This window comes from Acomys minous (genome assembly GCF_964271855.1).
Source record: "Acomys minous genome assembly, chromosome: 3".
Lineage (NCBI taxonomy): Eukaryota > Metazoa > Chordata > Mammalia > Rodentia > Muridae > Acomys > Acomys minous.
In genome coordinates this window covers 66,223,380-66,235,551 of record NC_140485.1, presented here as the reverse complement: position 1 = coordinate 66,235,551, position 12,172 = coordinate 66,223,380, and the positions used below count along the sequence as shown (strand labels likewise).

The 12,172-nt window shown below is 45.9% G+C and overlaps 1 long non-coding RNA gene across 1 annotated transcript; it reads left to right on the top strand.

Moving 5' to 3' along the window:
* Positions 1–744: 744 nt before the first annotated feature.
* LOC311593523 lies at positions 745–5,339 on the top strand. The gene is made up of 3 exons (XR_014777738.1): positions 745–870; positions 1,808–1,881; positions 4,974–5,339. It is a non-coding gene; the product is annotated as an uncharacterized lncRNA (long non-coding RNA).
* The last annotated feature ends 6,833 nt before the right edge of the window (positions 5,340–12,172 follow it).

Genomic DNA, 12,172 nt, shown 5'->3' with positions numbered 1-12,172 from the left:
TCCGCAACGCACACCCAAATTTCACACTATTGGTCCCCACCAGGATTTGTCTCCTTCAAATGCTGAGTAATAACCTCGGGATTCGTGTTCACGAGCCAGAGTTTGTTGTTAAAATGTAAACTTTCTGAATTTTAAAAAGTACTTATAAACCACGGTCTTCTAACTGTAGAAAGCGGAGAGTTAAAGAAAACTTGGTAGAGGCGATACCAGACTAGCAAGCAGCTGCGGATCTGTCGGTGAAGCTGCTCAGTCCGCTGCAGGGGGAAACGGTGGGCGCCCAAAAGGTGTTCATCCTCACTGTTTTCTAGGACGTTATGCAATACAAGCCCGGTTACAGAAAAGGCCACTTCCGTCAGAGGGTTGTATGATCCCGATTCAGGGATGCCTGGAATTTTCTAAAAGGGTGTGTATGGATATAAAAATTTACTTCACAAATCTACATAAATGTAATTGCCTAAGTCCCTTGCATTGTGTATGAGCTCAGTGCTTGAAGGAGTGTGCAACTTGGCTGCTCAGCTTTCTGTGGCTTTCCTGTGAGGTCTCTGGATATGTGGATTTCTTTCATTATAAGGGACCGGGCAGATACTAGTCTTTCTTCCATCTCTGTGCTTTGAGTTTTCTTTGATTAGGTATTTGTCAAGTTTCCTGTTTCTGAGAAGCTGGTGAGGGAGGAAGGGGAAATGGGAGCCTGGCCTCTTGAGCACGTTCACCTGCGCCTGTGGACAACCTAAAGCTGACTAGAGCAGCTGGGACACGATTTTGATATGGCTAGCTACAGATAGGACGTTATAGAAGAAATGCCTGACTTCCCGTTCTGGGCGTTCTTCCGGAACATACTCTGAATTACTTAGACCACAGCATCTAAAACAAGTAAGACAGCCCTCCTTCCGGCCAGGGTGGGGGGGTTGGCAGGGGAGAATTCGTTTTCATGCTATATATAAGCACTTTAAGATTCTGATACTGAGTCAGAAGGCAGATCAACACCTGCTCTCTCGCTCTCTGGCTCTCTCTGGCTAATCTACGGATATTCTCAACACCTTTCTGGGAAGAGCAGAGCAGGCGCAATAACTCACGCACGAATCTAAAGGAATGTACAGTTTACAGCTCAAGAGAGATGAGCCCCTTTAAGGAAAACACTGCATACGTAAATGGAGCTCTTTCCTTTATCTAACTAGTGATAGGTGAAGCACGGTCACCTCATCTGCCTTGGAATGAGGTGGGACCATTGGGCCACTTCAATTATGATGGAATAATGATGATAATAATAATTTTCAGAAGGCTGAGGTAGGAAGGCTCAAGTTTGAGGGAAGTCCCCGGCTCAAAGAAAGAAAGAAAAGAAAAAGACAAATTAGGAAGAGGAAGCAGAGGACAATAGGGTATTCTTTCTTTCTTTTTTGGTTTGGTTTGGTTTGGTTTGGTTGTTTCAAGACAATGCCTCAGCCAGGCGTGATGGCACATGCCTTTAATCCCAGCACTCCGGAGGCAGAGGCAGGTGGATTGCTGTGAGTTTGAGGCCAGCCTGGTCTACAAAGAGAGTTCAGGACAGGCAAGGCTACAAAGAGAAACCCTGTTTTGAAAAAAAAAACAAAAAACAGGCAGGCAGACAGACAGACAGACAGACAATGCCTCACATAGACTTGAGCTCCTGGTCCTCATAGCTTCACACACACACTCATACACCACACACACACACACACACACACACACACACACACACACACACACACTCTTGGATTACAGGCATGAGACACCATGACTACAACGCACACTCCGTGTTCATCAGCTGACTCCATCTCGTGGACCACAGGCAGGAACCAGCAGACAGAAATGGAAGAAGCCTCTGGAGAGGGGCTGAAGCCGACAGAGGGCGAAGAGCAGAAGGTAAGTGTTATTTAATGACTTAGAATGCCTTAAGCAGCCAGAAGACCTGGGTGGGGCCAGATATGGGAAAGAGACAGGATTTTAAGGGGATGTCTTCTGTGACTGGGCTTGTAAAGCCCTATTGTTTCCTGGGCTGGCTCTCAGCTGTACTTGTCAGCAAAGTTAACAACTGGTGGGTTTTTCAGCAGTCGGTGAGTGCCAAACCTCTACTGTTCAGAGAGAGATTTGGGGCGCCTAATCTCATTTCATTCCTGGGGCCATCGAGGCTCTTATCTCCCTTGGAAACATTTAGTTAATTATTTGTTTATTTGTTGATCAGAGTCCTCTGCAGTCCAAGCTAACATTCAATGCACCGTGGAGCCGGCCATCCTTCTGACCTCAAGTGCTAGGATCACAGGTGCTGGCCTCCCTCTGGAGAAGAGGGTGACTTTGAATACTAACCAATGATTGCAGAATTGTGCACTCGGGGACTTTCCAGCCCAGATGTGTAGGTCTCGAGCAACACCCACCCCTCCCCCCCAGTTTCATCATATCCCTCCCTAAATGTAGCCTTCCTTCCTTCACATTAGGTCACTTATGCATGCCCTGCCTCCTTTAGTGCTCACCACCTAAGACTGATTCTTTTCTTTTATGGCATAGACTATATAGTTCAAGATTTAGGACAGATTTCTTTTTTTTGGGGGGTGGGGGAGTGGAGGTGAAGAGGGAGACAGGGTCTCATGTAGCCCGGGCTGGCCTCAAATTTGTGGCAGTCTCCCTGCCCCGGATTCTCAAATGCTCTCTCCTTCTACCTTGTGGGTCCCTGGCCTCAAACTCACGGCGTCAGGCTTGGCAGCAAGCATCTTTAGCAGCTAAATCATCTTGCCAACCCTTGTTTGTATTTTTGTTTTATTTGAGGCCGACTGACCCCCACACACACACACACACACAACTCAATTTATAGCCAAGGATGACGGTGAAATTCTGATTCTCCTGCTCCCATTTCCCAAGTGCTAGGGTACCAGGCATGAGCCACGATGCCCCATTTGAGCAGTCCTGGGGACTAACCCTGGAGCAAGCACTCCAGCAGCTAAGCCACATGCCCAGGCCCTATGGTCTTGATTTCTGATCTCTTTCAGCATCCTGTAGTTCTTCATGTCTGTCACTTCACTGTAAGCAGAACGAGTGTGTCTGTCTGTCTGTTTGCCTCTCGCACTGCAGCCGCCACCAGGGTGGACAGCCTCACCACCGTCACCTTTCCACTTAGCTGTAGTAAGGGGACGCACAAGTCACAATAATGATAATGAGTCAATGGCGATGGCTCCAGGGACCCTGAGGATAAAGTGCTGAAGGCAGTGATCGGAGAGGAAGGGGTGTGTGAAATGAGGCAGGCATCACAGGCAGCTCTTGGCAATTCCCAAAAAATAAAAAGTGGAATTATCGTATGAAGTAGCAATGAGCAGGAGAGAGGGGAGAGAAGGAGAGAGAGACAGAGAGAGAGAGAGAGAGAGAGAGAGACCGGGAGAGATTTGGATGTCTATGTTCATAGCTGAATTACTCACAATTCTTACATGTGGCAGTAACCCAAGTGTCCATCAAGGGATGAATGGATAAACACAATGTAGAATACAACACAATGAAATACTACTCAGCCTTGAAAAGGAAGGGCATTCTTCAAGCCGGGCATAGTGCCTCTCATCTGTAATCCCAGCATGTGGGGAACAGATGCAGACGGATGGATCTCTGTGAGTTGGAGGCTACTAAGTGGACCAGTACTGCAGTCTGTAGAGAGGAGACTGCAGTGACCTTGTGGAGGGCAGCAGATGGGGAGTCATTTAAACCAGGCAAAGAGGTCCAGGTTTGCAAGAACAGGGATCTGGATAAATGAGTAGTTCTTTTTTTTTGGGGGGGGGGGGAGGGAATAGGGTTTATAGGGTTTCTTTGTGTAATAGCCCTGGCTGACCTGGACTCACTTTATAGACCAAGCTGGCCTCGAAATCACAACAATCCACCTGCCTCTGTCTCCCGAGTGCTGGGATTAAAGGCGTGAGCCACCATGCCCAGCTCAAATGAATAGTTCTTAACTATCTTTAACACAGAAACAAATTTGGGAATGGTTAACCCACTTCACTTTGGCAACCTTTTTATTCTCTGTATGCACACGACCCAGTTAGAGTCTTACAGTACCCCCTCCTCCTCCTCCCCCCTCCTCCTCCCTCCCCTCCTCCTCCTCCCTCCCCTCCTCCTCCCCCCTCCTCCTCCTCCCCCCTCCTCCTCCCTCCCCTCCTACCCCCTCCTCCCCCTCCTCCTTCTCCCCCTCCTCCTTCTCTTCCCCCTCCCCCTTCTTCCTCCTCCTCCTGTACTACAGGTAGAGAACCTAGGGCCTCTCACATTCTAGGTGAGAGCTGCAGCCAGGGTCACCCATAGCCCCCATCTCCCCCTTTTTGTGCGTGGAAAAAAGTCTCCTATAGCCCTGACTGGCCTTGAATTTCTAATGCTCCCTGTGCCTGAATCGAGTGTATTTCTTTTTTTCTTTTTCTTTCTTTCTTTCTTTCTTTTTTTTTTTTTCTTTTTTTGGTTTTTCGAGACAGTTTTTTTCTGTGTAGCCTTGGCTATCCTGGACTCCCTTTGTAGACCAGGCTGGTCTCGAACTCACAGGGATCCACCTGCCTCTGCCTCGTGAGTGCTGGGATTAAAGGCGTGCGCTACCACCACACCTGGCTATAGATAAAAATTTTTAAAAAGTGTGTCTAGAGGTTGAATGCACTCAACACTTTGAAACCACACTTGCGGGCGTGGGGTTGGGGGTGGGGAGCTCAGGTGGGAAGTTTCCCGGAAAGTGTGTTTTGTTATAATTGGTAGTAAAAGAACAATTATAAACTGAATTGTTGTGTGGCTAGACAAATGTAGAGATGAGCTAGAAATCACCAAACTGTGTGCTTATACCAAAAGGCATTTGATGATGGCGTTATGGCATGTAAAGCTTTTATCTAAGGCTGTCTTCGTGTTGTTTTAGACAGAGTCTTACCATGTGGCCCTGGCTGGTCTGGTACTCACTATGTAGACCAGACTAGCCTTGAATTCACAGAGATCTACCTGCCTCTGCCTCCCAGGTACTAAAATTAAAGATACGTGACAGGCTGATCACAGGATGTTAGTAATTAGGCAGTGGAACAGACATCCCAAAGGCCCTGAGCACCGTGAGAAAACAGGCAGCTTCAGAGCTACCTCGAAAATACGTCATCAGGAGCGCGTCGCCATCATCGGGAGCGCGTCGCCATCTTCGGGAGCTCGTCCCCATCATCGGAAGCTTGTCACTGCAGATCGCCAGGATTCAGGTCCCCTAAACCATGCGTGCACTTTCTGCGCCATGTCCTGGGTCACTTTTTAAATAGGGCTCACTCCATTCTCCTCTCTCTCTCTCTACCTAATGTGTACCCAGAGACCGTCTCTGTATACCTTTCCCCCAATAAACCCTCCTACGTCGGTCAGCCTTGTGGAATGATCTGTATATCTATCGCAGAGTTGCACCGCGAACTCCAACACTGGTCTCAAACTCTTGGCTTTTTTTTTTTTTTTTTTTTGCGGGGCAACTCTTGCAAGTTTGAGGCCAGCCTGGTCTATATACCAGGTTTCATGTTCCGAGGTTTGCATAGTGAGACCCTATCCCAAACGTCCAGAACTCAGAGGGCAGAGGCAGGTGTATTTCTGTGAGTTCAAGGCCAGCGTGGTCTACATAATAAATTGTAAGACAGATAGAAGTACATAAATAGAAAGACCCTATCTCAAAACAGTAGGCTACTCACATGGGAGGCTGAGCAGAAAGAAGGATTTTGTGAGTCAAGGCAAGCCTGGGCTGCTGTCTCAAATGACCAACAACAACAACAACAACAACAAAAAAAAAAAAAAAAAAAAAAAAAGAAGCACTAAGTGCTTGACAATCCCCAAGGCAACTAAGGAGGACCACAACACTCTCCCTCTCTCCCTCTCTCTCCCCCTCTCTCTCTGCGTAAGTCTCGTGCCACAAAGGACTGGGCAGGTGACCATTGCTGCTTTAATTTGGGAGATTCCAGGTCTGACTTGGCAGGAGCAGCCATGGAGTCCCAAGGACTTGGTATCATCCCCCAGATGGCTGGCTGAGAATCTGGAAGGCATGCCTCTGCTCTGCAAGATGTAGCAGCAGAGTTAGCAGCTCAGAACTCTGGCTTGTAACATAATGGGAATGCATTACCAGGCTGCCAAATGCCCACTTTTCCAAGAGTCTTGGCACAGAGACTTCCTGCTGGAATGATTTAGGGCTGCAGAGTTTGCTAATTGTAAAGGGCACGCCTTCTCTGGTGTCCCCCTTCCCCGGGCGTCTCTCTGCTTGTTGCCGCGTCATCAATTCCAAATCTGTATTGGATAGTTTGAGCTCCACCGAGTCTTTGTGGCTGATGCATTGATGCCTCCAACTGTGTTCTCCCCCCCCCTCTCTCTCTGAGCACAAGCTTTAATTTATTAGCAATTAAGACAAAGGAGTTAATTTGATATTAGAAATGATCTGTAATGTAACTTAAAGCTCAAATATCAATATAATAATCTACACATCAAAGCTATATCACACAAATAATATCCTGTTCCACTGAAATATATAAAAAAAATTATGCAACAGTTTTGATTTTGGGTGGTGGGCAGTACTTTTATAACGGCACAAGTCTTTATGCTTTACATAGGTGCTTCTGAGTCAAATGTATTGTGAATACTATACCATTATTAGTATTTGATTTCTGGGCATTTTAAATTTTTATTTATTCGCTTTACTTTGTATCCTAATTGTAGCCCCTTCCCTCCTCCAACTGTGTTCTTTAAAAAAAAAAAAATTAAGCTGAGAGGTGGCTCTGCTAGCAAAGTATTTCCCATGCAAGCAGAGCAGAGGACCCCCAGGTACCCAGCATCCACTGGCACACATCTGACACCCCAGTGCTGGAAAGGTAGAGACAGGATTCCTGGGGCTCAGACAGCCTGGCCTAACGTGCTCAAGGTTCAATAAGAGATTCTATCTTTAAAACGTAAGTGGAGGTGCTGATGAGATGGCTCAGTGGCTAAAGGAAATGGCTGCTCTTCCAGAGGACCTGGGTTCAATTTCCAGGACCCACAAGGCACCTCACAATTGTCTGTAACTCCAGTTCCAAGGGATCTGACACCCTCACACCTATGCACATAAAAATTTAAAAACTGTAAAGTGGAAAGAAATAGAGGTAGAGGCATACACATATCTCACACATATTCCAGAAAACTGGTCAGGGTGACTCCTGTCTGTAATCCCAGCCCTCAAGAGCTCGAGGGAGGAGGATTCCTATGAGTTTGAGACTAGTACTTAGTAAGTTCCAGCTAGCTTCAGTTATAAGGTCAGACCTTGCCTCAAAGAACTAATATTTAAGGGCCCTGCTAGCTAAGTAGGAAGAGCAAGGGACTCTTAAAGGCAAACACACACAAAAAAGCAGGAATTCTTTCTTCCCTTCAGTTAAAAAGAGACGAATGGCTTGGGGTGGTGGTACACACCTTTAATCCCAGTGCTCAGGAGGCAGAGGCAGGTGAATCGCTGTGAGTTCGAGGCCAGCCTGGTCTACAGAGTGAGTCGAGGACAGCCAAGGCTACACAGAGAAACCCTGTCTTGAAAAAACGAGAGAGAGAGAGAGAGAGAGAGAGAGAGAGAGAGAGAGAGAGAGAGGGGAACCTGTTCTTCAGGTAATTTGTCACATATCATTGATGAGCATGCCGTGCACATGCTCTCTAGGTGTGTCTCAGGCTCCTGTTAAGTTTGCCTTGGTGGTTCCTGCAGTTTTACCCTCTTCTGAGGACATGTCTGGTGGCAGAAGAATTCCACTGCAATCAAGGGGTCTTATCTTTTCCTTTGTTTCTATTTTGTATGTATGTATGTATGTATGTACGTACGTACGATGTTTGAGGCCGGGTTTCTCTGTGTAGCCTTGGTTGTCCTGGAACTTTGAGATCTCCCTCTGCCTCCTGAGTGCTGGGATTAAAGGGTGCACCACCACCACCTGGCCATTTCTTTGAACAGTAAGCAGCCAAGTTCCTATGGCTTGGCCTCCATTGGTATTTTATAGATTCACAGCCCTTTAGAGCATCCCAGCCCCCGAAATCCTGCTGTATTCTCTTTGTGGGATCTTGTGCAAGACTAGAGCTTCTGGCTGAGTGATCCAGCCGCTGGGATCATCCCCAAAACATGCCTACCAGGCAACAAGTGGATTGTGAACCTAGCCAAGAGGGAAATATATAGATTTCCAAAAATAAGTTGAAGGTTCCATTGATCAAACAGTTGTGCGTGCGTGTGTGTGTGTGTGTGTGTGTGTGTGTGTGTGTGTGTAAAATGTTTTCCGTTTACTCTCTACTTAAACAACTCTTCTTATATATTTTGTAAGTGACATCCACAACTGTCAAAAGGTTTTTTCCCCCTCTTTTCTCTCATTTTGGATTATCTACAAGGCACAAATGTCATCCAAACCCCAAAGAGGCACCTTCACTCCACTGCAAACTTTGCCTTTTAAAAATATCAAGGGGGGGATATTTGGGTCATTGCCCACATTTTTGTCATTATAGCATAGATGAAAGTGCCAGAAACCCAGAATGCTCCCAAGTTTACTGTCTTCAATGTCTGCCTGTCTTTACAATATAAATTATGATTGAATATAAACTTGTCAAAGACCCTGCTGGACACACAAAACATGGGACAGCTCAAACCCCACAATTAACAGTGTTAATTGGTATAAGAAGAAAAGAGCACCCGTTGTTCACATGGCCGTCCATAAACACTCAAGAGGGGCTTGTGCTAGGGAAGAGGACTATCGCAGGCCATGAAAGAGAATATAAAATGCCCTTCCTTTGTTTTGATGTGTGGAAAGAATTTTAACCCCCTCCACACCCGCCCCAGACTCTCAAGTAAACAGACAACGAGGCCCTAGTCTGGTAAGATTGACAAAGGAAAATAGCACCCATGTGCACAGGAGCCCCAAAGCCCAGCAGGAGGGGAAGAGAGAAGAGGCTGCCGAAATGGAGGTGTAGGGGGACACAATGTAGGGGTGACAAAAAGGAACAGGTGAAGAAAACAGGAGACAGAATAAAAAGAAAATTCTTACTGCTTTAACCCCCAGAGAATCAGAAAATAGATTTCTTTCTTTGAGAGAGAGAGAGAGAGAGAGAGAGAGAGAGAGAGAGAGAGAGAGAGAGAGAGAAAGAGATTGTACATACGTGTGTACATACGTGTGCACACGTATGCTTTAGCTCTAGGGATTGAACTTGAAATCTTGATTATTCTAAGCAAGTGCTCTCTCACTGAGCTATATCCACATTTCTCCTCTTCTTCTTTTTTTCTTCTTTACCTTTGTTTAGTTTTTGTTTTTCAGACCTGGTCTCTCTGTGTAGCCCTGGCTGTCTTGGACTTGGTTTGTAGACCAGGCTGGCCTCGAACTCACAGAGCTCCACCTACCTCTGTCTCCCGAGTATGACTCGGCTCATGGCCTTTTTCTTAATTTTCTTTCCTTTCATTTGAAGAATGTTAAGCATGGTTTTTAAATTCAATATTTATGTACTTATTTGAAGAACATTCTTTTTTTGTTGTTGTTTTTTGAGACAGGGTTTCTCTGTGTAGACTTGGCTGTCCTAGACTCACTTTGTAGACCAGGCTGGCTTCCAAATCACAGGGATCCACCAGCCTCTGCCTCCCAAGTGCTAGGATTAAAGGCGTGTGCCACCATGCCCAGCTGTTTTTGGTTTTTCTTTTTCTTTCTTTCTTTCTTTTTTTGTTTTTTTTTTTTGGGTTTTTTGTTTGTTTGTTTTTTGTTTTTTTTGTTTTGTTTTGTTTTGTTGTTTTTTCTAGACAGAGTTTTTCTATGTAGCCTTGGCTGTCCTAGACTCACTTTGTAACCAGGTTGGCCTCGAACTGACAGCAATCTGCCTGCCTTGCCTCCAAATGCTGGGATTAAAGGCATGCGCCACCACGCCCAGCCTTTCTTTTTCTTTCTTTCTTTCTTTTTTTTTTTCTTTTTCTTTTCTTTTCTTTTTTTTTTTTTTTTTTTTTTTTTTTTTTTTTTTTTTGTCTTAGGGATTATCTACTTATTTGTTTTGGGGCTTTCAATACAGGGTTTCCATGTGTAGTCTTGGCTATCTTGGAAATGGATCCATAGACCAGATTGGCTTCAAACTCATGGAGACCCATCTGCTCTGCTTTCAAAGTGCTAGGATTAAAGCTGTATGCCAACACACCTGGCTGTGATTGACTGATTGATTGATTGATTGGTTGATTGGTTGATTTTGGCTGATTTATTTTATTTTTATGTTATGTGTATGTGTGAGTGCCTGCATGCATATGTGTGCACCATATGCATACAGGTGCCCTTGAACGCCAGAGGGAGTGTCCAGTCCCCTGGAACTGGAGTTAGAGGTGGTCATCAACAACCATGTGGGTACTGGGACTTGCCTGCTCTGAAAGAACAGACAGTGCTCTTAACCTCTGACCCCACTGGACCAAAGCAAAAATAAACAAGCCCTTTCTCCCTTAAGTTGCTTTTGTTAAGGCATTTTACCATAGACACTGAAAGGTAAGACACAGTAAAAGCCTTAGCTGTCTTGAAGCCAAAACCATCTGAGACAATTTGCAGGAAGATGTCCACAGGAGATGATAGTACTTGAGGGCCAGGGTGGTACAGTTCAGTTGGCATGTCAGATATTCAGTATCCATAGGGCATGTAGTACCTATTTGTGAGCTCAGTGTTAAGGAGACAGGAGGGTCCCTGGGGCTCACTGGCCAGGCAACACATGATCATTGGTGAGCCCCAGGTTCCAGTGAGAGCTCCTGTCTCAAGAAGCCAAGTTTGATGACCCCTGACCTCCACCCTTACACATGAGCACTTCATGGAACCAATGTGCCATGGAGAAGACACACAGTAAACAAGTAAATAATTATGAACACAACAATTCTGTTCTATGAATTTCTCGGGTGGGGGAAGACATGGCCTCAAATTCAAAATGTGGCTGAGGATAGCCTTGAACTTTGATCCTCTTACATCTACCATCTGAGCACTAGAGTTGCAAGTATGCACCACCATGCTTAGTTTATGTGGTGCTATGGGGATTGAACTCAGGGCTTCATGCATGTAGGGTGAGCACCACATCGACAGAGCTACAGACCCAGCTCTTGTTTGGAGTTTTAAAACCATGCAACTAACCCTGGTTGGGCTGGTCTACTGTGCAGCTCAGTTTGGTTAACCTTAAACTCTTTGATTCTCCTGTCTCAGCCTTCCAAGTTGGGATGGCAGGCCCAGCACCCAAGAGATTATTCAACCCAAATTTTAGGATGCACTTGTTCTTCTGCCCATCTTGGGGGAGTCCTGCTGAAGGCTGTACGCTCAACTCCTGCCTGGACCAAAGTGCCAGTGCCTCTCTCCAGTCAGGCATTTCCAATTGGCCATGCTCTGTTCTAGTTTTGTTTTGTTTTTCTTTCTTTCTTCTTTTTTATTCCCCCTTATACTTTTTTTTTTTTTTTTTTGGTTTTTGGTTTTTGGTTTTTGGAGACAGGGTTTCTCTGTGTAACCTTGGCTGTCCTGGACTCACTTTGTAGACCAGGCTGGCCTCCAACTCACAGAGATCCACCTGCCTGGGATTAAAGGCGTACACCACTGCTCCCAGCCCGACGTTCAGTTCTTCAGGGGCAGTGAATATTTGCAAAAGATGAACAAATGGCAGAAAGGGAGTGAAAGCATAAATCCACGGAAGATTCACCGACAGCTTGGGCAGCTGGGAGCTGTGGCCAGTGGGGGGGAGGGGAGGGGCGCACCCGGGCCTTTTGTCAGGCAGGACCTGCTCATCAGCACATTTGTGGAACATCTTGGCAGCGTTACACATGTGATTTTTAAAAGTGTGTGAAATGTTTTATGTAGGTAGTGACATAAATAACCAGTAGAGAGAGATTACTTTGAAGAAATGGGGTCTGCCCATTAGCCATGACTCGCCTGCAGACATCCTGAATATATGTCCCCTTTTACTCTGCAGATATACACACTGTATGTATATGTGGAGGCCCAAAGTCTATGTTGGCTGTCTTCCCCAATCACACAACATCTTATTATTCTCTTAAAGAATATTTACTTTGGTTGGACGTGATGGTGGCACACACCTTTCATCCCAGTATTCCAGAGGCAGAGGCAGGCAGATCGCTGTGAGTTTGAGGCCAACCTGGTCTACAGAGTGAGTCTAAGACAGCCAAGGCTACACAGAGAAACCCTGTCTCGAACCCCCCCCCCAAAAAATTACTTTT